Genomic DNA, 25,760 nt, shown 5'->3' on the forward strand with positions numbered 1-25,760 from the left:
TACAGGGTGAACATGATCTTGGTTTGCATGGATACACCCCCCTACAACTAAGCTGAGTCCTCCAATTGGACTGAGTCTAGCAGACTATCCTGATGTGAATGCACCCTTAGTCTACGTGCTATGTCTGAGTGCTCACAGATCTTTGACCCTGGTGGCCCGTCTCAGATTGGTGAGGATGATAAAAATTTACATCACACATGGTCAGACAAACAAAGCATGATTTTCCTATTAATGCTTATAAATATGTTTACAAAAATAGAGGCTATGAAAGTTGTAAAGGCAGATGGGCAGATGCTGTCCTTTGAAAAAGCAACAACACTGAGCCGCTGAGTTGACAAAGCTCATTGGTTGAATGCTGACTGGCTAAAAGTTAAAAGGTCTAATCAACAATTAACCTAAACAAAAATGACATAGTTCCAAAAATGTTGCCCTCACGAGGACAAAAGTATTGCCTGTAAGTATATTCTTTGATAGCAATCTATATTTAAAGTACTTTGCTTTACATTATGTACTTTTTTCACAAATACTGGTACGCTCTTCCACGTCGGACAAAAGCCATCACATTCACAAAAAAAAAAATTAAATAGTGCACTGATCTCTATATAAATGTCAATAACTAAATAATAGTTAGGAGTATATTTGTATCTAACTAAGAAAAAAAACTAAGAATCATTCTTAACATCAGAATTAAACATAATATGAACATAAACCCATTAATTATACAGTAAGAAATCACATTTAAAGTCTTTGGGCTTTTTTACTGACTTAAAGCACAAGACTTTATTTTTCAGCTCCAGAAAGTCAGTTTATGCAAGCAATAAATACATATGTCCCTCTCAAGATTTCTGTAAAAGAAAAAAAATTCCAGATGTTTCACAATAAGAGTGCTTACTAATACCTCACAGACAAGTGTTAAGCAGTGCTGCCAAAAAGGACTGACTATTTTTTTACCATACAGAAAAATGCACCGGTCCAGCCAAAAATAGGCTTTCCTCACTTTGAGGAACTGCTTACAGGATGATATTCTATAGCTGCCCCACTCACATGCGGCTCCTATCATGGGCAGCTAACTTTGAGCAGAGATAAGGAATGTGACAAGCACAAAATATTCACAGCACAACTGAATATATTCATAGATCTGGGTCAGCAAACCAACCACTCCATGTCAAAAGCACTCCTCTACTCATTCTTCGGAGGACACTTTCAAGAGAAAGTGCACTGCAAACTGAAGTGCACTTACAACATCTTAAAGGTTAAGTGCTTTGCTTGTTGTTGCTTCTTCTACACAAAAGGGAGATGCTGTGATATCCAAGCATTTCTATTCTCCAACCCAGGGTTAGCAAGAGTTGGTATCAAATCCCCTGGTCTTCCAGTGCTGGCTCAATGAAGCAGCAGGAACAGAGAAAGGTGTAGTCCATCTATTGGCATGGATTTATGTGATCAAAGCAACAGCACTAAGCTTTTGTACAAGGGAGTGTCTGCTGTTTGCAGATGGAGATCCAGGTTGCTGACAAAGCTTAACAGGCTTCAGTGGGGAGTCAGCTAGACTGTTAACTAGCTGTATAAGCATGGTAATATGCTAATGTAAATATGCTAATCATTCCCGCATTGGTGCAGAGATTTAGCCTGAGTAATGAGGAACATAACAAGGGTCAGTTTTTACCTTTGGGACAGGCTTGAATGATAAACCTGCTTAATCACAACTACATTGATTGACATAAAGTGTGGTGTATTCAGATATCAAGATGTAAATATGGATATGCTAATTATCCTTGTGAATTATTTAGATATTTCTCATTTTTTACAGAAAGGCTACATAAAAATCAAAGGAAAAAAAATTGTATCTGGAAGATTGAACCTCACTACAGTGAATGTTTCTTGTCTAGGGGTCTTTGTTTGTCAATTAAACTGGGAATTATTTTTTGTGCCGAGTGCACTGCAGCATGCATAATCTAATTTTCTACCAGTGACACCCCCCATCCAATGACTGGTGTCATGGCCCTGATACGGGTGAACTAGACTTTCTTTTGATTCAGCTGTAATTAAAGTGGACTAATGGACAATTAGTTTGGTCTAATTTTCAGGACAGCACTGGTCTTTTACTCACCTTTGAACCGCAGGGCTTGACACCAGTCTCACGTGCTCGGCTGGATCTATACATGGCTGTGTCAGGGTCAGCTGGGTAAAGAGGTCGGCCATGCTTTGCTAGACCTTTGATTTGTCAAATAATTGTTTGTAGTAATGTGACCAATGCACATTCATTGTATTTGTTGTCACATTTTATGTTTAATCTGACATCAATGACAGGGCACACCACTACCAAATGCACCAGTTAACATCATTGTTTTTCACCATGTTTGAATACTGAACACATGCTGGTTTCAGTCCCAGTGATCTGGAAAAAAGTGCATAAATAAAAGAATCTAATCCCAATTTATTCTTCATTTATGTTTTTCCTGTGGTGTTAGCGTTCAGACTGTTGTGCTAATCGACTATGACGTAGCATTTTCCCATGAGAACAGTGCAATATCTTAAACATTTTGTCGAGTCTCAGCTTTGCTCATGAGAATCGTGTTTACTTTTTATCATCTTCAGCAGCATTTAGAGATGGATGGAAATACTTTACATAAGATGGAAATATGCACAAGTTAGACCAAGTGTATACTGATATCCTTTTTGCTAACAATAAAAATGTCCCAACTAATAAAGGCAGCCCTTTGTCTTCAGTCAGGAAACCTGACCTATTTGTGTTAGCATTGTTTTGTCCTCATTTAGGTCTTCATGTCAGCATATACTCCCTCGGTGTCTCAGTTAGAAAAGGAAATCTTGAAACTCCTTTTAACTCTTTCCACTGATTAGTCAATGAAGATAGAGTATATCTAACTATTTACATTAGCTTACTGTATATGCATCAGACTTAGAGATGTGGATGCCATTAAGACATGCACATCCTCTAATAAAATGCACTTCCATTAGAGTTTCTTGAATATTTCATCTTGATGATTTTTGAAGGGCATCATTTTTTCTGGATAACTATTTAAAAGGCTTTCAGTCTGTTAAATACATACAATAATATACTATATGTGCATGACATCAGATGTTCGGTGTTTATGGTCAGAGCACACAAACACAAACCCAGTCATCCAGAAGCAAATGAGCACTGAACACAATCGAGGTAATCATCTTCCTTTTGGCACAGTGTTGGATGTACTTGTTTAATTTCAAGGAAGATGGATTCAATTAAAAACAGCCCTGTGGAGGTTTGTGCCATATGGGGGCAAGAATTGACTCACTGAATCTAAAATTTCTGATATTTGGATATTTATGTTGAATATAATTTTGAGACCTTTATTAGAGTTGCTTTTATATTAGCCTGATAGGAGTGTATTTCATGAGCTTTTCTTGGATATTGACTGTGCAGCTGTGTGCAGCGAGAGGTAACGATGAAGTTATGTTAACCTGGTGTACTTATCAAAGCTGGCATTTGTATGGTGCAGCATGAGCTTACACACTTCCTGACTTTCACATGGGCCACATTTTAATATTTATGTCTTCTGTTGGTTGTTGCACCACACTGGCTCCTGACATGTAGCTCACTGTGAAGTCAGAGTCTGTAAAATTGAAATTCACATGATAAGACGAGATGAGCCATATCATGGAGAACCAGACTCACAGCTGTTGGCTGCCTGTGTGTGAGCAAAATAAAAACTCCAGAGCAAGGCTGAGATGGACTGTACAATGCAAAAATTTCACACAAATTCTTAACATGTGATGCTACATAGAGAAAAGGAAATTTATTTAGATCAACATTTCTTTGTTTTGTGAGTTATGTCTTACTCTGAGGAAATGTTCAGATCACATTGCACCACATCTGGTCCATCAATAGCAACCGATACCTGTGTGATTCTGGGGATTAGCGCAGAGACTAAGTGTACCAGCAGAGGAAAGACATTTCTTTGAAATAAAATAGGATAAAAGATCCCACTTGTAAGGATTTATTTCATGTAGTCAGCAACTCTCAAGGGCATGCTGATTTAGGATGGATATGAACCTAGTGGTCCAGCAGGCCATGAGATCCTCCAGCAAATGCAAAAGCACTGCAGTGTACATGACTGCTTCTCATTCTTTTTTAATTATAGCCCATATGTATATATACATATATATATATATATATATATATATATATATATATATATATATATATATATATATATATATATATATATATATATATATATATATATATATATATATATATATATATATATATATATACATATATATATATATATATATATATATATATATATATATATATATATATATATATATATACATAGATAGATAGATAGATAGATAGATAGATAGATATATGAAAAAGTGGATGCCACATCCCCTTAAAAGAACAACTAGTCAGCTACTCTTTTTTAATCTAAAACTTATGTGGTTTGATGCTTATAAGTTCTGTTGTAGTTAATTGCTTTGTTATTTACAGGGACTGAAAACTGTAAGAAAGACAGCTGTATAGGATTTAAACATTGACACTGTGTGTTTGGACACACCATAGATGTGCTTCATACCTCATACTAAATCAGCTTGAAAGTCTTCACTGCAGCTTTACAGTCCAGGTAAAAGACTGCTAAGATCCGGGGATTTCATCATTTTTTGACTGAAAATGCAGATGACAATCATTTGATAATTATGCACCATAAATAGCAGATCATGATTTAAGTTCTTACCAGATCATGTGGAAGTTCTAAGTAAAATATAAAAAATTTATATCAAAATTTTTTTAAAGAGTTTGGTAATAATTTCCATGGCAAAATAAACAGGAAAAACTTACGTTTTGTTATGACTAACAGATTCTCTAAAGGCGTGTTTCATGTCAGTGACCTTTTAGTCTCTATTTAGGCTCTCAACAAGTCTTAAATGACAATAAAATAAAGATAAAACTTTTTATTTTTTCAGTCCTTAAAACTACTTCTGTGTCTTTGTAAAAGTATTCTTCCATCCCTGCCACTGCAGCGTTCATGAGCTTTTGCGTGTTCAGTTTTAACAGCACGGCTTACATCCTATGTGAGTTCTCAGAAGCAGCTAGTGTGTGTAGACTGACAGCTGATTGCACCACGGTTTAATCTTGTTAGGGATTTTCAAAAGTGCTGCGTCCACTCAGATGTGGAGATAGGAGCGCCACGCAGCCTTTGTGTGCAAAATTTCCATGCTCCCGAAAAGGGGTACAAAGGGCCCCCCCGGTGATGTCATTCCACTGTCAGCAAGAAGTACCTCGTCTGAGGAGAGGGGCCAGGACAGGACATACTGTGACCATCACAGCCGAAGCGCTTCACCCTGACCCCCACTGAACCAATATATAGCAACCCCTGCCGTGAAGTTCAAGATCAAAACCTGTTTTCGCCACACAACTATATATAACCCAAACTAGCCTTTATAATGCTGCCAACAAAGCTCAAATCCCTACAAAACAATCAATACATGTCTTGTTTTCTACAGTACGTGTCCCTCCTTTAGGCATCCAGTCATATCCAGTTGCAGTGTCATGAAAGTGCAGCTGTCGGTTTGGAAATATTCTTCGAATGCTTATATTTATCTGACCAAAACTGACAGCCCGTGCACATGTTCACATGGTGCATGCGTACCAGGAATCAGGAGTCTAGGACTCTCTGACAGAAGATAATACTGGAAAGCAAAAGAGACTTAGTTTTTGCTCTTTCAGTCTTTCTTGGTTTGTATTTATTGAATCAGTCAATGACAGAATACAATTTTATTTCAGCATTATCCTGTATCTGTAGAGATGCTCCAGCATGCATAAAGAAAAAAAAAATCTCAGATCTAACTGTATGAACCTACATAACAGATTCATTTGTTACAATTTCATCATTCAACCAGCAGCATTCAGAGAGCCGAGAACTCAGACAAGCCTTTATATTTTATTTATTTTTTGCCAGTGATATTTTTCAGTTAGAAACACATGGCAAACTCTGTTATCTCCCTAATATAGAAAATCCTCCTGGTTCTCAGCAGTGATCTGGCTCACCCCCAAAATCCAGTCACCTGTTTATTACACTGTTCGTGAGATTTCCTGCAAATTTCATCATAAGCTGTCCATAGCTTTTTGAGTTACGTTGCTAACAGACAACACACACTGCAAAATGCATGACCTCTGACTTGGCAGAGGTAATAAATGCTTAAATCACTATGGCACATAAACCTGAACACACAGGATGTGTGACCCATTTAATTTACAACGTATTGCTGCTGCTCAGTAAACAGTAGTACACATGCAGAGTGTGTTTACTCCTACTGCTACCTAGCTGACAAGTTCAGCTTCATCTTTGCTACGTTTTCCACACACATGACCCGAGCAATAGTGTTGTGGAATATTTTATACTACTTTGATGCCAAAGATGCTACAGAGAGGAATCTAACTTCCACAATAGTGCATAAATCATTATGTGGAAAAACAAACTGCATATCATCTCTTTGTTAAAGTAATAAAGTGCAAACAAATCTGCTCTCTAAGTATGAATTTTATTCTTATTGGATCGTCTTTGACTCCCAAAAATATCAAGTTTATGACATAAGTAATGTGATACATTTAAAGAAGTTATCAGATGTTGCAGCAGCTGATTGCATTTCCACGTGTGGAGGTTGTCTCATGCTGCTTTTGCACTTTATTGCACTCCCTGGCATGACTTGCTATTTAAAAACCTTATTCTCAGCGTAAACTAAATTAGGCTTCATTACATTTAGTGTGTTTTTAAAGTTGTAATATGACTTGCATGAGGACTTGTTGAGCCAGCCTCCTAGTCCTTAGAAACAGGTTAATAAATCTCAGCTGTATGTGTGTGAACAAAGACAGATGTGTCTTAACTTAGCTAACTTTCCCGTGCAGCAACTCCCATTACCAAGACATTGTGTGTCACTGAACTCTCCCCATTTTTAGCAAGCAAATCTGGAGATGCTCCGTTGGTTCATGTTACAGTGATATATCACAAACACACCAATAAAAATATTCGGATAAGCTTGTGTCGCCCACAAACAGACATCTAACACTTGGTTTCATATATACGGTAGCATACAGATCCATGTTTTATTAGGTATTTATGGGGATCAGTCACGTGTGTTCATCAGAAGCTGCTTTCTCACCCAACACATACTACTCCTCCTCATAGCGTGTCTTGCCCCTACCACACACATACACAAACACACACACACACACACACACACCAGTGGTGTCCTCTTAAATCCGAGCCTTTCCACACTACTGTAAATCATTTTACACTACATCATCAGTAGCTCTCACTGAGTGCCGACACTTTGACAGAAAAGGACAAGCAGCCGGTGTTTTAAAAGTTTGGCATTTGACATATGGTATGTTTGACACCGGCTTCTTCGAGTGCAAGTCACCAAAACATGGTGCAGCTACCTCAGCTCATTTCAGAGCTAATCACGGTGAACAGATCATCCTGATGCTCAGCTATTACAGTCATATTAAATTATTGCACTTAGTTCATGACTGAACAGTTTATATGGATTTGAAATCCTAAAATGTCTAATTAAAGACATTAAAGTGTTAAAGGAAGTGAGTGTGGTTAAAGTAAATCTGGGGAAACCTCTTGTTTCTTTTTTTTATATATATGTATTTAACCCATCATGAACTCATTAAAAGTACTTAAAAATGTACATTTTCAACCACAGAAAAGAGTGTTTTAATAATATTGGAAGACATTACAAAACCTTAAAACTTGGATTCTTTATTCTAAAATTAAAAAAGAAATGATACAGCAGTAAATGGTCAGTACTAACAGTTTGTTTTTGTTTGTTTGTTTTTCTTTTCTTTTTTTTTTGTCTTTTTAAAAAAAATATTTTTATGCAGAACACCAATCCCAATGAAGTTGCTAAGATGTAGCCTGATCTCTCATGATTGGTGGAGAACTCAGCATGGTTCTATGATTTCATGGACCAGCATGCAGAGTCATTTTTTATGTCCAATGAAGTGTACAAACATGGCCATTTGCCCAATAAAGAGTTAAGCCTGTTTCAGACTTTGAAATTTAAGATTAAAGACTTCATTAGTCTGGTAAGGCAACAGGGATCTTTCACTTGGATAAAGGTCCATCTTAATATCTTAAAGACTTATATGAATCCACGACAGTGACGAAGATAGCCAAGACAAGTGTGTCATGTGCTATTTTCACAGTACATTAGTTATGTGCAGGGGTGGATCTACAGGGGAGCAGGGGGGCTAACTGGCCCCAACTTTAGAATCCTAATTTATGTTGTAAACCCATAGCATCTCATTGCATTGAAATAAAAAATTAATTTACAAAAGTATATTAATATCATTCTAATCTTAAGGCCCTGCTGTAGTTTCGGCCCTGCTGATTGCCTGATTTTGATGTTCTTGTACACTCATGTCTACAAAAAAAAAATTCAAACAACCTGGTTGCAATAAATAAATATCCACCTTCATAATATCTAATCTGTCATTTTTATTTGCAAAACTCTTTCTGGGCACGTATCACCAGTGGTGAACAGTTTGCGATGTCCAGGCGGTTTGGTCCTCTTGAGTTAAGTGCAGTGTGAACACAAACAAGGTGTGAAATCTTTTGTAAATCCCCCGCCCAATCGGACTGAGTCCCCCAGACTACTGGTGTGAATGCCCCACAATACCACCCCATTACCTCTTGCCCCTCTACTCTATGTTTAAATATCTTAGATCTGCCACTGGTGATGTGTGACTCCAAAGTCAGTGTTTGTTTGGTTTTTTTTATGGCAACACATTGTTACTACAATTTATGTTAGCTGAACAATATCTGGACTGATTTACATACCCAACAGGTTCTACAGCCCTTTTTTTCTTAATCACACTCCCACTGGGTCTGTGACCATTATCATCCACTCCTTTATACTCACAGCACTGTGATGATTCACAGATTTAATAACTTCTCACAAAACAAGTTTACCCTGATGGGAGTCACAATATGCTTTGCTTTTGTATTTTAAAGCATTTCTTTAGTTGTTTCCTCAATTTCATTTGTCGGCTTCATCGCTGTGGTTCGAGTAGAGTCAAAAACCAGAGCTGTTGAAATGATGCTTGACCAAGCCCTAAAAACAGACCAAATGACAAAAAGACTGGAATACCAGTAACTTCCACATACAAGGACAGGTCAAATTACATCACAAGTTACTATAGATCTAGACAGAGCAGAAGATGATTAATGGTCTTCCAAAAAAAGTAACAGAAAAAAAGTTTTAAAAGATTTAACCACCTTCATACAAGACACAAATACACCGAGATGGTATTTAAATCTACTTAACACATGTGCAAGAAGGACAACTAATACACTACATACAGGGTGACCCCAAGCATTTTCATGCTTTTTCTCATTAAATCTGTTAACATCCTTCTATTTTTTCCCTTTTAGGCCTAAAACACCTTCCAAAACAGCAGAAATAATAATAATAAAGATCATATTCAAAGAGGTTACGTCAACCCACTGATCTTTATTCTAATTTGGTACAAATTGTATAATCAGGTGAAGCTCATGAGACAAAAGATGAGTAGATGATGTCCAGTTTTGCAGGAAATGTAGAAGAAAATCATTTTAAAGGTTAAACAAAACAATGTCTCTTAAAGGAAGATTGGCAGTGATTATTCACATTCCTCCAACAAAATAGCAAAATGCAATAAAATGATAGACCTGTATTATTTTAGGCTGTTAAACCCCTAAAATCCTTCAGTTTTTACCAAGAAAAATATATCAAATCAAACTCAAAACAAATTAAACTTTATTTGTGAAGCACTTTTCATGCAGCCACCAACAAAGTGCTTTACATAATAAAAACCATTTCTGAATATTAAAAATAAAGCATTCATTTAAAAAACACATAATATTCCCCTTCACACGTAAATGCCTCCAACCACCCCAAAGAAACAACTGCCACAGAGGACATCACCACAGGAGCAGCCAACACCTGAGCAGGCCGGTATCCACATCAGAAACACCGGAAAGTTCAGTGCCCTCAGTCACCCGTAGCAACAATCCTGCAGAAAAGGCAGGCAAAACCCCTGGTGTTGAGGATCCTTATGAGAGTTAAAAAGTATTGAAACGTTAAAACAAATATAAAGATCAGCATTAAAATAATAAGAACAGAAGAGAAAAGACAAAGTATAAGAAAACCATTAAGGAATTTATAAAGATGACGTAATAAAATCAAATAAAAGCTATGCTACAAAGGTAGGTCTTGAGCCTCTTTTTAAAAACATCAACAGTCTTTGCAGACAAGTCGTTTATGGATAAAGGACTTGTGGATAAACCGTTTTACTGGCCTTCTCTACTCTATGCTGTAACAGGATCATTCAGTTGCAGTATCATCTGCTACTGAAGTACAGTACACCTTAAAAGATAAATTATATTGGCAACAGTCAGAAATAAGCATTTACTGAATCTACTGTTATAATTGTAGCCTGGAATGGTATAGATTATTCAAACCTTAGGAAACTTAGCTTTAAAATGCTGGATAACATGTGTACGTGCTTGGAAGGCAGACTCCACTGCCACTCACGGGACAAAAAAGAAATACCACCTAACTAAAAACATCTGATCCCATTACATCAATTTAAACACATGGATTTAATTTAAACACTTCCAACAGATTCCTCTTCATGGACATTTTGTCTGTTTGAACCAAAACAGGCTGCAGAAAGCCACCGTGATGCAAACAGGGTGACACTCTGACCACCAATTCCAGGGTGTTGGCAGATGATCTCAGTGCAGCTCTTGATGCAAATCCATCAAGCACAGAAAACCACAATGAAACGCCCTGAAACTTAGAAGTTATAGAAAAGTGTGTGTGAGACAGCATGGTGTCGAAAACATTTTGATCATTACTGAAGAAAAAGCGATGTTCTGAATTCATCATGGACGGCATGGAAGTGGTGTTGGCGCACAGAAATTACTCAGACCTGGAGTTGTGCAAACGTGCTCGATTCAAACAGATTTTCCACAGGGAGTGGTCTGCTTGTTAATATTAAAGTTTTAAAAATGGGACTGTTTTTTGGGCATCTGGACTAAATGATGACATAGCAGTTCAACTTAAGGCCTTCATTCACTGCAAAGAGACTGATATATTGAGACAAGCGTAATTCAGGGGCTTCTGTTTGCAATAAGTACCTTTCATTTATAAGAGCGGGCTTTTGAAGTGGAAAAACACCACCTCTGCAATGTGTTCATTAAAAACGTTATTATACTTTTCCCCTTAAAGTTCATCATCAGGGTACTGAGTCACAGCAGTCTTAAGCAGGACCCCTGTGCTGCAAGCTTATCCTCTACAAAGAGATCCAATAAGGACAAAGAACACATTTTCCCATAAATACCTGAATTTGGCCAGTTAATGATGCCTGCACAAATGGCCCCGACCAAACAAAATAGCCTCAATTGCTGGTTAATTTATTGGAGACAAGTACCATGCTGAGATCAAACAAGCAGCTCCCGCCTGTAGCACCTTCGCTGCAGTGAATTTGCTGACCCCACCACCTTGTGCATTTTTCTATAAGGGGCATGAGAGGCCAGAAAAAAAAAGAGTAGCCCCAAGGAAAAGAAGAGGTTAGAGCACATTTGGTTTGGGTTTGTATGATGCTTGTGTAGCCCAATAAATTAGCTTGTTAGGAGATGTTCTGTACTCACACACAGTAGCTAAGAAAACATCAGCTCAAAAGCCAAATATCCTGAATGAGCGGTAGCTGCAGGAGACAGAGACACACATGACTGACAGATGTTTGTACATCTTGTCTGCCTTGGATAAACATGTTGCAAAGAACACAGTCATCAAACTGTTTCTACCTTAGGTAAACATAGTGCGTGGATTTGTGAGCCCACACTAAAGCTTTCCAAGCATACCCAGTTCGGCTTTATGTCGTTTTTTTTTTTTTTTTTTTTTACTGGGTCTATCCTTGAGCCAAGGTGAAGCTTGAGTTTCGTTACGAGACAGTTTTAATGACCAGGTTAAGGGCTTGGAATTCTCACAACCTGAGCATATGAGGAGGATTTAGTTTGGCTCTTTTGTTCCTGACATGAAACGGCACATTGTTAGTCATGGCCTGAGGGCACAGTGGCCAGAGTGCACTACAACAGGTTATGATCATCAGAAATTTTTCCTTTCTTCTGTTGTTGGACCAAGACACTGTTAACTCTTGAAATGCTGAAAATGATTTTCTTTTAGAAATTGTATGCTTAAGGAACAACAGTGAAACAGATGTGATGTTTGCACTGAAAAGACATTTCATAGTTGTAGCCAAACATGGGTATAATTGTACAACACATGGTCCATATAAGTCCTAAATGCAGGTGAAATAGGACAACTTTAGACTGAAACAGCAAAATATATTCATCAATTAACAATGGCCAAATCAAGAGTTTGACTGATGCTGCTAAAATAGAAGCCCATCACTCAGCTGGACAACATAAAAATGCCTGGGTGTTCATGAGAGACAGAAGTGGTGGACAATCACAGGATCATTTCCACGGTTAAGGAGGGGAAAAAAAATCTCACTACATCCAGCCAAGTAAAGAACACACTCCAGGAGGTAGGCATATCATTATCCTCTAAAAGTCGCCCATAAAGAGAAGACTTCATGAGAGTAAATACAGAGGGTTCACCGCAAAGCTGCAAACCATTCATGAGACTCAAGAATAGAAAAGCCAGATTAAACCAGAAAAAAAGGAAATAAATCATGTCGGTTAGTGAACATCCATCTATCTTGTTGGTGTCATTTTTGGCTCTTTTGGATGCACTTAACATATTTATGGATCAATTCAATAGGATGAATGCTTGTGCAGCACATTGAATGGGTTGTTTAATACATTAGAAGGACAATGATTATTTTATATTTCAGTGTTTAAATGCATGTGATGTTTGAGCATAAAACCAGTTTTGTTTTCTTTGTTTAGAATTACAAAAAACAACTAGAACAATTTTTCATACTAATAACTAAACTAATAATGATAATAAAAAATATTGTTTAGTGCATTTTTACCTCAATTAAAAATGTACATATTTCATTATTTACCTATAAAGTTAGGTTGGTTTGCCCAGGTGTGAATTATACACCACTCTCCCAAGGTGTCTTTGTAGCGTGTTTATGTGCAACTTATTTCATTATTAATTTTCCTCTCCAGACGCTGACAACATGAGGAGACACACCGGGGGGTCCTGCCGTTGCTGCTGGTTATTGGCACAGGTGTGATGCATAAGAAGACCTTCTACAACAACCTAACAACTCCTAAAATGCCCTGCAACGGTGGTGTGACTCTTCAGTATGTAATGCACCACCTACAGGTTTTATCATTCTGTTGTTTACAGCTGACTCAGCTTATGGAATCAGCGTTTGGTCTGTCAGCAAGACAAATTATTTTCATTTTCTGTTAAACATAGATGGAGAAGTCATCATTTTATCTGCTTTGCATAAATCTTCCTCATTTTCATCTTTGCCTCCCATCATCATCATCAACAGGCTAAGTAATGCCAACAAGGAGCAACCATATGAACCATTCCTTTGAATTGAACACAAGGTTTATGCTGAGTGAACATAATGAGATAATAAGAGAACACTGCTTTGTTTACGTTTATCAAGAGGGTCCTTAAATTTCCTTTAGTGAAAACCATAAATAAACTTACACCCCCTCCACCCAGGAGTCTTCTTCATGCAGGAGTGTAAACCTTCAGATATTATTTGCAGTGTGTTTGAGGGCTACTTTCTTGCTACACAACGAAAGAATTGACTGTGTAATCTCAGATGTGTATGACAATAGTTAGACAAATTACAGACTTTCATTAAAACCATGTATGTAAAGGATGCTGGTATTACGTGTTTTTCTCCATGGTGTTTATTTATTAGGAGTATTTATTTAAGCCTAGTTTGTTTCTGGCCTACGGTTTTCTTCATCGTCAGTTAAAAACAGGTTTGTGTGCACTGGCCTCTGACTGGTTATTAAAAAAAAACACTAAAAGCTCCCCTCATCATAGCAACGGCCTCATCTCTGTCTGCAGTTTGATTTGATGTGGGTGAATGTGTCAGGGTCACAGCCAGGAGGTCTCCACCCCGCTGGCGATGGACCCCATTTTTATGGAAGACCCCCCTCTGTGTTATTGAGACATGCTAGTCATGTCCATTATGAGGTGTAATTAGGTTGTTGTGCTTGTTAACTCCTATTATCTGAGAAGCTCTGAGATGTCTACATGCGGCTGGTGGAACTGGCAGGGTTTGCACTTGGTTGTAAATTTATCTTGGCATCCTGATCAGAGACAGAAAAAAACAGATCAATGTGCATGTCTTGTGAATTTACAAACTTTCTTTTCTTCTTGAGTATATTACTGATGTGCTTGCTTTCAAACACAACACTAAGAAAATATTAATTGCTGATTACTTGTGCTTTGACACTGACACTAGAGATATATTGAAAACTGTTCCAGGTCACCCTTGGCAACAAAAGGGTTGCGAGCAAGAAGCAAACAATGGATCAGGAGATAAACAAGTCTATCTTTTTAGGACATTTTAAGAAAAATTTCCATTACTTTTCTCCTTTAAAAATGTGTGTCTCTTCCTCAGCCATCTTCAAAAAATCACATAAGAACACAAGATAAGTGGTAATCTTGCCATGCAATTAGGTTTTACATCAGAAAAAGGTAAGAGGATGGTCAAAAATATTAAGAAAACAATCAAATATCCACTTTTATGAGCTCAGAGGTTTTTGTAACACTGGACTGCAATTTCATTGATGCAAGTTGTTGCCATCATTCCTGTAAGTACCCAGGTGGTGCAAACATGTTGAGATCTGGCTGTCTTGCCTTGCAGTTAGGGTGAGACATGAAGAATAAGGAGGGAAGTTATACATCGAGTTATGAGTGTGATTTCTCCTCAACATTTGAGAGGGAGGTGAACTGAAAAGGTTTGGTCACTCAGTTAAAAGCTCAGATGATGGTTTAATGACTTCAGACCTCCAGATGTTGAAATCCTCATTTAAACACTGCATCACAAAGTTGAAACATTGATGCTTAAAAGCTTATCATGTTGGACAAAAGTTAACTAATACTTGTGCGTGGTTAATACACACACCACTGCAGTCACTAATAGACATGAACCTTTGTGTTTGTTTCAATAACACTGATTTGCATTATGGGTAATATATGTATTATCTGTGTGTGGCTGAAGTATTCAAGGATAGACAAACACATAACAGTGAAGGCGGCAGATTTTCTAGTTTATTGTGACATTTGTTGAATGTCACCATATTTAGATGTAAATTTGCTGGTGACTTGGTCAAAGATCAGGGTCAACGTAAGCTATGTGTTGGGGGTGGCAGGTGGAATTTTGAATGCCGGTCTCACTCCTCTCTGTGGGTGATGCTATAACACTAGACAAAGGTCATGAGCCACATTCAGACCTGAAGGATATGGTATGCTCCGCGTTTCTCTCAGATCCAGGTCACTCCTGTTGACTTCTTGAAAGACGGGCTCCACTGGATCCGGGTACTGACCTCAGTGGAACCTGAGGAATGAGAAACGGGTTGGCAGGTGAGGAGGTGAGCACATGATTTCTGGTGAATGAACTCCGTCCTCCCTGGCACCAATCCCAAACCTCAGCGAGGAATGTGCAATCATGACACACTCTGCTAGAGAGTAGTAACCTGAAACGTGCTCTTTATAGACCCCAGTGATGGTGAATTTATTCAGCTCTGCTGGAAATGGGCGCGGATGAAGTGCTTGAGATTTGATCCAGTTTTAATTTAACCAAACAGATGCAGAAAAAATGTTTATACTTTGATCAAATGGACAAAAGTTGAGAAGAAAGTAAACAGATGCAAGTTTTCCTCATGTTAAAGGTGAAATATGTAAGACAGGTTATTTAAAAACAACCAGAAAAAGCTGGTATATCACAAAGGCTTAGTCAAGGAACAAAAGATTAAGAAATAAATGATTGGACATCACTTCAGTCCAGTTAAAAGATGCTGCTTTTCTAACCTATAAAATTGTTTTAAACTAGTCTCATTTACATCAGAAGGTATGTAAATAATATCAATGTTCACTATGCGATGCTTTACATAGCTTACTATGTAAAAAATCAAACATTTAGACTTCATGATCAGTGTATGTTCAAACTGAATGACCTTTTCGGCGCTGGTATTTGAGGTGGCTGCTCAGTGTTTCATCTTTGCTTGCTCACCTGCAAAATCTCCCTGTAGGATGGTGGGAAGAGATTGTGACATAAATGCAAATCACTGAGGCCGTCTGAAGGAAATACTGTTTGGTGTGGAAGAAGTCAAGGTTAGATGACTTGTGCCACAGTGGGAACAGAGGATGTGGGGGTGGCACTTGACAACCGACCTCTTTAGTGTCTCTCAGACAAAGAGAGGCAGGAGCTGTCTTTCAACATTGCTGATCTGTCATTTACTGAGGATCCCTCCTATAACTCAAACCATGGAACATCTGAATTGTCTTTTTGTAAAAAATGATGGTTACTTGGTATATTACAGCTGACACATTATTCATTGATGCACGAAATAAAGTCTTTTGTCTCTTGGCAGTTCATACTTTATGAAACAAGCAGGAAGTGCTTGATCAGAGCAACTAGGTTTTTTCATTCTGAGATAAATAAAAAGTGAAATATTAAATCTTTGCAGTAGAAAGTTTGTGTTCCTAAGAGCTTAAATAAAGGCAGATGAACTACTTTTTTCTTGGCCCTAAATATGTTTAATCTCTTAACTGAAATGCTTATTTATTTCAGTGAAGGTTGGCCTGTTCATTGGAAATGCTTTTTGGATTAAACCTTTTCAAACATCTTTCTATTACCTGGATGACTGAAAATCACCAACAAACCCTCTAGTAACTGCAACACACACATAAGAATCTCCTCCTTTAATATATAATAAAATAGATACCATAAAAAATGGCTAAATTTTAAGAATTTCAAGAGGTATGCATGAGCTCAGTGACATTAGTTACAGCACCTGTTGTATGTTTTCTCATCAAGCAAGACAGGATGCAAATGTTTTTAAAGATACTATCACAGAGACTGCATAGATGAAGCATGCACCACATATTCTGCGGTCTAAATGGTGGGTTGCCAAAATCAAGCTTGCAGCTTGGAAGGCTGGAAGGCAAAGTTATGGGTGACATTAAAGAGAAATGACCTGACCACGTCTAATGCCTTCTGTCTGTCAGTGAACTCCTCACACTTTTGACTGAAATATCCACTTATACTCTTATAAAAGCTCTTTCACGACTTAGTATTGAGTGAAAAGCTAAATGCTACCACAGAACAGCTCCTATTTTTAGATTATTAGATTCTTGCTTAGTCATTGCAATCGTTTCCTTTTAGTTTAGCTGATGATCAAAAGGTTGGCGTATCTATACTATATCAGTACTGACTTGATGTCAGTATTTCTTTTGTTTCCATGGCAAAGATAAATGTAGAAAATGTGCATGTGCAATGCTAACAAGACAAGACTGCATATTTTCATCTAACTGTAAAGTTACAAAAAGAAAAGAGGTGGCATTTGTGCTACTTATAGCAGGTCACTGCAACATAATAGCGAATACCGACCTACAGCATCTACATTTACTGCTGCACTATGATGAGAGAATTTCCACTGTTGTCTTTGAGTGATTTGTTTAAACTGAAAATTAAGGGGAAGACAATTGTATTAAGATCAGGTGCAAATGCTGCTGGAAAAGTTATGTGCACAATAATATACACTACTCACTATTTATCAAGGAGGGGAGGATGGGGTTGACTTATAACTGAAGATAATACAGCAGGTATGTACAACTGGGGCCTTATATAAAGTTAGCTGTCGCTGTGGAACTTGTTTTGCTCTGATTTTGTTATTCATTTGTGCTTGAACGCGGGTCCACCTTTTAGGAACTAAAACGGGAAATGGTCTGGAAAATCTTCTGGATTAATAAAATGTTTAGGAGCACCTGACGGCATGTAAGGATGAAGCAGCTCAGACAGATAAAAAGGACAAGACAAATAAAAGTACCTTAAAATGGATCGCTATTAAATGAAGTTACTAACAAAAGAACTTGATGCCAAAACTTCTATCTTTCACACGCCAGTACTTTGATTAAGGAAACCCAGTGGACCAAAAGTAATGAAGTAAATAAAAAATGGAACTTCTATTACTATATTGATGCATATGACATATTTATATCTGAAGGCAGAACAGCAGCGAATATACCTATTCTGCTAGGGATCAATTGTGACATTTATTTGCGCTTCTGTTACTTTAGACAGATATATGGTGGTGTGACTCTATATATATATATATATATATATATATATATATATATATATGTTATATAAAATAATTATATATGAAAGTACAGCACAGTTTTGTAGAGCCCAGCATGGACTGCTTTAATAGCTTTACTCACATTAGATTTCTGTCCATTACTACTCTCTCCCTCATGTCCTGGATGTTCTCACAAACGTTTTGGTTATTTTATGCCTTTTCCCTTCCCCTATTTAATGTGTTGAACATATTACCAAACTAAGTGAAAACAGCTTAATTGTTTTTTCAGGAAAGTCATGCTTTTCTTTTCTTCACTTTATCTGTTGACACCATTTTTGTTGGTCAAGCGGGCCAAAAACAAGCCATAATGTTTTAGTTTGTTGCAAAAGAAATCAGTTGTCTGGATTTCTGAGCTCCCTGTTGGAGAAATTGACCTAAACCTCTCCGCAAAAAACAGATTTTGGACTTAGAAAATTGGGAGAATCTTACCAATATGGCTGCCTCACACATAGAAAGGCAGCAATGTTAATTAAAAAAACTAGTTAAAACTAGTGAATTGTTTATGATCACCTCTGTCAGTTCATGTCTCATAACTCATCTCACAGGCGTAACCTCAAGTCACTGAGCATGTTGCTGTGGTCAAAATACATCATAATACTTTTATTGGCTATAACTCACAGCTAGTTTGGATAGTGACTAAATGGGCAACTGCTTAACTTTTTACAGGAATGCAGCAAAAGCTGATGTGACTTCTTCTGTGGCAGTTTGTTTACACAAGGTTGGAGAGTTATATTTTAGTATATATGGGTAAATTTTTCAGGAAATTCATCCACTATGCAAGTATTTCACATGGTCTCTTCTTGTGAGTGTCTGGTTGTTATGGATGGATACAAAAATCTGACATGATGGTACACACAATACATCTTACCCCCATCCACACTCCTCACTGCCTACCTACCTACTGTAGAGAACAGTTCTAACATAAACAGGATAATGAGCTTCAGGCCTTCTTCATTTTTTACCTTTTATTTTATCCCAAATCCTTTTAGCCCCACTGAACAAAAGACAAAAAGACAATTCTCCCAAAAACTGCAAACACAAACCACCAGCGGGCACCACCACCCATCTAACACAGCTAGGTATCATACACCTCAGACAGTGCACATCAGACAAGCAGAGTGGATGATTCCTGTCCTGCCTCAAGTCTTACTGTACTCTCCTCATCTGACTCACTGAGCTATCTAAAATGGACCTGCCCATTGACCTGAGTGGGCTCGTAAATCACGCTGATGGCTTCCATAGGTGGGGGTCTCTGCAAGGTAAAAGGGTCATAAAATGCCTCCAATCCACTTTCTCCAAATTGATGTGTGTGCGTGCGTGTGTGTGTGTGTGTGTGTGTGTGTGTGTGTGTGTGTGTGTGTGTGTGTGTGAGAGAGAGAGAGTTTGTTACTGCTTCCTGCTGAGATATGTGAATGCATTAGAACCAAGCCAAGACTGTTTAAAAGAAACATAATGGTTTATTGATGCCCAGCAGTGAAGAATGTGAAAATGAAAGTGAGTTAGTTGCATAATCATACAGATGTGTAATTATTTTCATTTCAGAGCCTTTTGACTCAGTAATGTCATCAGAGCTACTAAACACTTTTGTTTTTATAACTGCAGTTAGTTATTGACTAATTTCTTGTGTTTCTTTGGTCAGGATTTCTGAGACTGTTTTCTACTTACACTTTTTCCCACAAAGATCGTCTGAGTCGAAGAACAAAATTCAACTAAACATGAAAAAGCAGTTTTTCCATTTGTGCTGATTAACATGAAACCATAGAATATCTTTCATTGACTTAGAACTGTTATGTTAAAAGTGAACATCTGGTGTGTGGGTCCAGCATGTTTTGTGAGTTTAGTTTTAGAGAATATATATAGTTGTAATTATAGTATATTTTGTTTAATTGCCATCCAAAATATGTTCCTAACCTCAACCAAAGCCCTTTTTCACACATGTGCTGGGTAAATTGCACTCTGTTGCTTTTCCATAACATAAATTTCTCACTGTGTGAACTGCTAAGTTTGTGTTAGTTATGCACAGCAGCAGTCCAGGGATATAATTTGACATATGATATGTATTATATCAGAGGATTTTTTCTGATTATATTATTTTAAAAAAAACAATAATCAGATGAAAATTTTCATTTAAAAATTTTTTCTCTGCTGTAATTTTACCTTTTTGATTTAATAATTATATGTTCTACAGTTTTTTTTTCCCTTAGTTGTTTAGTCAGATGAATGAAAAAAAGTGAAATGTAGCTGAAACCTCTGCTGTCTGTCTAACTATGTACACATGACTATAACTGCTCCCATTTACTGTAATCACTGCTGTGAGCTTGTTTTCATGACATGAATTTTTATGGCAGAAAACGAAAACGAAGCACTCTTCCCTCTGACACACAGGAAACAGTATGGAGACAGATCTCTCAGGTTAGATAATCACTCTTTTTGAGTTAATAATACATACTGACACTGTAATCCAATGAAATCCCTAACAAGTAAGCTATAACACCACTTTTCAACAAGCTTAAGCATATAAAAAGTTTTATTTGCAGCTTTCTTCATCCCCTGCTGCTGCTTTTCACAACAACTAATTTGAATTATGCTGTCTAGACATGTTTTGCCTAAACTGTAACTTAGACATATTTAATCTTATTACCCTTGCCCTATTATCCTCAGTAGATCTTTCCATCCTTTTCATCACTTGTCCAAATGAAGGGTGAGGAATATTAAAAGGAAAGTGAATGTGTGCATAACTGAAATCAATCACTTTAACAGACTAATAAAGACACTAATGTTTATTTAAAGTACATGTTAATGTGATGCCCCAACCACTGTAAGCTCTTATTTGTGATTCAGCAGTTGTTTTATGATGATTTTACCAGATGAAGTGATACTGTGTTCTATAGAGATATTTTCCTCTCCTGTAGTTTAAAAAAATCATATCTGGAAACAAATTTAACAAGAAAAAAGGCCCTAATAAGTATTTTATTGACAATCAAATCAAATGTGAGTAAGATTCTTCACCATAACAAAATCCAAAATCAAACTTTACCAAAGTTTTACAGGATACATTAGATAACAAGGCCAGTAGGTCACTAATCCTCATCATTATTAATGGGGAAAGTGATAATTTTAGTTTGGCAGCTCACGCCAGTTTGATGTTGGCACCCCATACAGCTTTACCCAGGGTGCCCAGCGGAAGGTCAAAGCCTGCGAAGAGGCCAGGTCTGAAATATGCCTGTGATCAGCTTAATGACCCACAGCACAATTAACACTCTGCTGCTCAGCAGGTCAGCATGTGAATACGGAGGTGTTTATTGGATGCTGGCTTCGGTTCCCTGGTGGACCCCATTGCGCCCCAGCTGATCATCTTCCAAACTGGAGCTGGAGGCATTCCAGTCTGACACATGCATGGTGCAGTGGAGTACAGCAGCCACAGAGAAGCAGGCTGACACACATAGCAGCACGAAGGGACCAATGAAGCACTGAGGAAGGGATGGTTTAGATCTGTTTTCATCTATACATTGTCTATAACAAAACATTTTGTTTTCTTTCCCCTCTGTCCATTACATTTTATCTCAAACAAATCTTGTCATGAATATTACCTGTAAATAAAAAAAGGGTTATAATATAAACGCTTCAGAAGCTCAAAAATGATGATGAGTACAGTAAATGCTGAAGGGGTCACAGCAAGCAGATATTGGATCCCAGCTGATTGGTCAACATTAAAGCAACTGGAGATTACCTTAAATCCAAATATCTACTTATATAATCCCAGACTGATTAATCACCTTATTTTACATGCAGCATATGGACAGTAATAAAACTCAGTCCTTTACACAGTTAAAAGTGTGAATTTTCCATCTTTATAGGCCTTGAAGGGGATGCTCTGCAATGTTATAGAGTCATGAAGAACTTTGCTGTCCTTAACTGAGTAACAAAAGACAGAGACTGCCGGCTTTGTAGTGTTAGTTATTTCAAAACTATTGTGTGGCATAAGAAGAGAAAACTCCCACATTCACACACATCTGTCCCTGAAGATTCACTCAGCTCAGCTCAGTTATCTAATCATGACAAGTGGAACAGAAAACGGGGAAATTCCCATTAGATCTGTGCAGTCTGTCTTTCCATGTGTTGATTGTGCAGATACTGAATGTACCAGGCCTGGAGAAGCAGGTGCATTTCATCCCAGCCAGATTCTAGACCCACTGTCTCCTAGCAACAACACCAGAAGAAGAGAGCAGCACCAACACCTCCAAGGGCTGCTGCTTTTACCAGAAGAAATCTTTTGGCTTTGTTTGACTGCCTTGATCAAAGAAAAGAAAAAAAAAAAAACGGGGGCGTTTGGGGCGTGACTCTTGTGCACTGGACCGAACAGAGGACAAATTAGTTTGTACAGTTTTGTGGTTTTGTATTGTTTTGCAGCAGGTGTGAAGCATAAATGAGCAATGTCCAGGTTGGCATTCATCAGTATGGAGACTGTTTTTTTTTTCTGTACAGATGTCCTGCAGGCTGTTCCCCAATTACTGTAAAAATTCAGCTTATTTTGTGATCAGCACTATTAATTATTTCACTCTTAATTCAGAATGAAAATATACATAAATCAAGATAACAAACATGAATAGCTTTAAGTTTAATCCAAAATCTAATAATGTAAAAAAAAAAAAAACGTTTCTTTATAATAAGAATATAAAAAATTCAAAACTGACTTTTTTCAAATGTTATTCAATTTACTCACTTGAGTTTATTTATAAAGAAAAACTTCATGTTGACAAACATGATATGATGCACTGTTGTTTTCTCAGTAGGGAAATTCGAAAACATTATTTCATAGTTAATAGTTTGTATAGTTGGAGTTGTCAAAATGTGAGTAGACATTATTTTCTAATAATCTTCCATGAGTTATTCAGTTATTTCAGCTTGAAGAGCTTTGATTATGTCATTTTGGTTAAACACATGAATGTGCCTTATAACAGTCAAGTTTTTGGTGAGACTAACATAGTAGTTCATTTTTTCATCTTGCCATGTAAACTTCCTGGTTTACATGGCAACTATGCACTTCAAACTCCAAAGCCATGGATGCAGATTTTAATGTTTTCCTTGTTTCCATAGATAAAAATAACATCACTGTCCTTTCTGAAACTTGACTCTTAATTATCACTTGATGAAATTAAAACTGCCATTCACTCCTGTCCTAATGATATGTGACCTGTGGAGTTTTTATTAAAACAAATGTTGAATGTTGAATCTCACTAACTTGTGTTCTCCTTAAAAAAGAAAGGAACGAGACTAATGTCACATCTTATCATCCCTGAAGTCTATTAAACAGTGATCAAAATTTTTTTTTAAAGTTCATTGACTTCCTTATTGATCCCGACCAGTCTGGCTTTATTCCTAACAATGTTGTGCACACCAAGAAAAAAAATTTCAACTCTGCTTTCATTAGACTCACAACTATCCTTTGATCAGATAGAGCAGAGATATATGTTTGCCACCATGCATAGATTTGGATTTGGGAGGTGATTTCTGAAAATGCTGCATATGTTGCATGTTGCACATAAATCTTCTGACTTTCTTTCTCCCATGCTTAAAGCTTTTGGTATTGCACTTAGGGCATCCCCAAAAATCATAGGTATTAGTTTGGTAATGTTTCCTGCATTATATTAATTTCCTTAAATTATGTTATCTTAACTTTAGGAGATGCATCTCTCTGCTTAAATTTAATCTCAACTCTGAATTACAATTGATCATTCTAACTATCCAGATGTTAAAATGACAACGTCACAATCGTTTTTTTCCAACCTGGGCCAACGGATGTTGAATATTGGCCAGAAAATGACCACCAATAATAATGTTTATATAAATAATATCGCCTGTAATCCCATTTCCAGGCTTCAACTTATTCAGTTTAAAGTAATTTATTGTCTATTTTTATACTTTTTTGTCAATGTGACCATGATTTTTTTTTCTGTCGTATTTTGTCATTTGTTTTCCTTTTTGTTTTTTCAATATTCTAAAAATAAAGTTTACAAACACAACCTGAGTGAGACTGACCCCATGTAAATCTTGTTTATTAGGAGGGACCAATAAGTCCCAAGCATATTGGATGCTGTATAGACTGGATGACAGAACCAATTAAGCAGAATCACGGAAACTATTTTAACTTTAATTGTAAATGATTTTATTTCCTGTAAAAGAATAACAATCCATATTATACTGGTTAAAATAGTCCACTTTGCACAATAATATTTCACAATTTTTTATTCCCAAACAAAAAAAACTGTGGTACATTGTATGTTGTCCCCTACAAAGTAAAAGCAGATGGTTTGAAACTAAAATATGATGCAGTCATCTTTTCTCACTAAAATTTACATTAATAAAAACTGATTTAGCAGTCTTAACCAAAGATACTGACAGAAGAGGCACAGATAGGGTGCATTGTGGGGTTTACTAGCTTACACATTCTCATACGTTTTTAGACATCAAGAATTTTAACATGAAATGATAAAGAAGCCAAACTGGCTTTACAATATTTCACTGTATACACTGCCATATGTATCCTTGGCAAATTCAACCCAAGATGCATCCATAAGTGTTTCAACACTGCAGAAAAATTCCAACATGGTTAAAAATTTCACTGATTAATAAAAGGTTAATTATTAAAATGACTTAATTCATCTCTGGCATGTTTGGACATGAAATGATTAAATGGGATCTCTATTAGACTTGGAAAACATGGAATAATGGTTCACAGGTTTACTTTCTTCTTCAACATAATGAAATTTCTTCCATAAATGGATTAAGACAGGGCTCAAACCACTACTTAAAAGTTCATCAAGATGCAGGAAACAAAGTGTTTGACGCCCAAGATTTCATGGTAGGAGGAGCCCAAGACCCCCTGCTTAATGCACCTCCCAAAGGTCAAATTTAACCTGCCCCCCCCACTCAGAGGTTAAAAACAGAAGCTTTTCTTAGTTTATGAACTCCTGCAGGGGGATCATCCCATCCTGTGCAGTTAAATACTACAGAACTTTCTTTTACTTTCAAGCAGAGACAATAAACCTTTTTAATGCAATAAATCACCCAATAAGAATTTCAGACAAAAATGCACAAAGCTTTCAGAACTGTTTTATTTGTTGCACAGATTTAAACATGGGCTCTGGTGTGAACAACAACCACTTCGAACAAAAAAATGGCTTTAATAAAAAGCTGGAAAAATATACATTATAACAACCATAAAACATGAAGGGTCAATATATTTTTAAGATTATGCTCAACTAACGCATACACAGGAACATATTCGGCCAAGAAAGAGAACTTTATAGTGATGGATAGGGCAAATGTACTGAACACTTCATGTGGTCTACTCTAGTCTCAGTACAGAGATGTATGTTTGTAGTT

Source organism: Telmatherina bonti, assembly GCF_933228915.1.
Source record: "Telmatherina bonti genome assembly, chromosome: 20".
NCBI classification, from domain to species: domain Eukaryota; kingdom Metazoa; phylum Chordata; class Actinopteri; order Atheriniformes; family Telmatherinidae; genus Telmatherina; species Telmatherina bonti.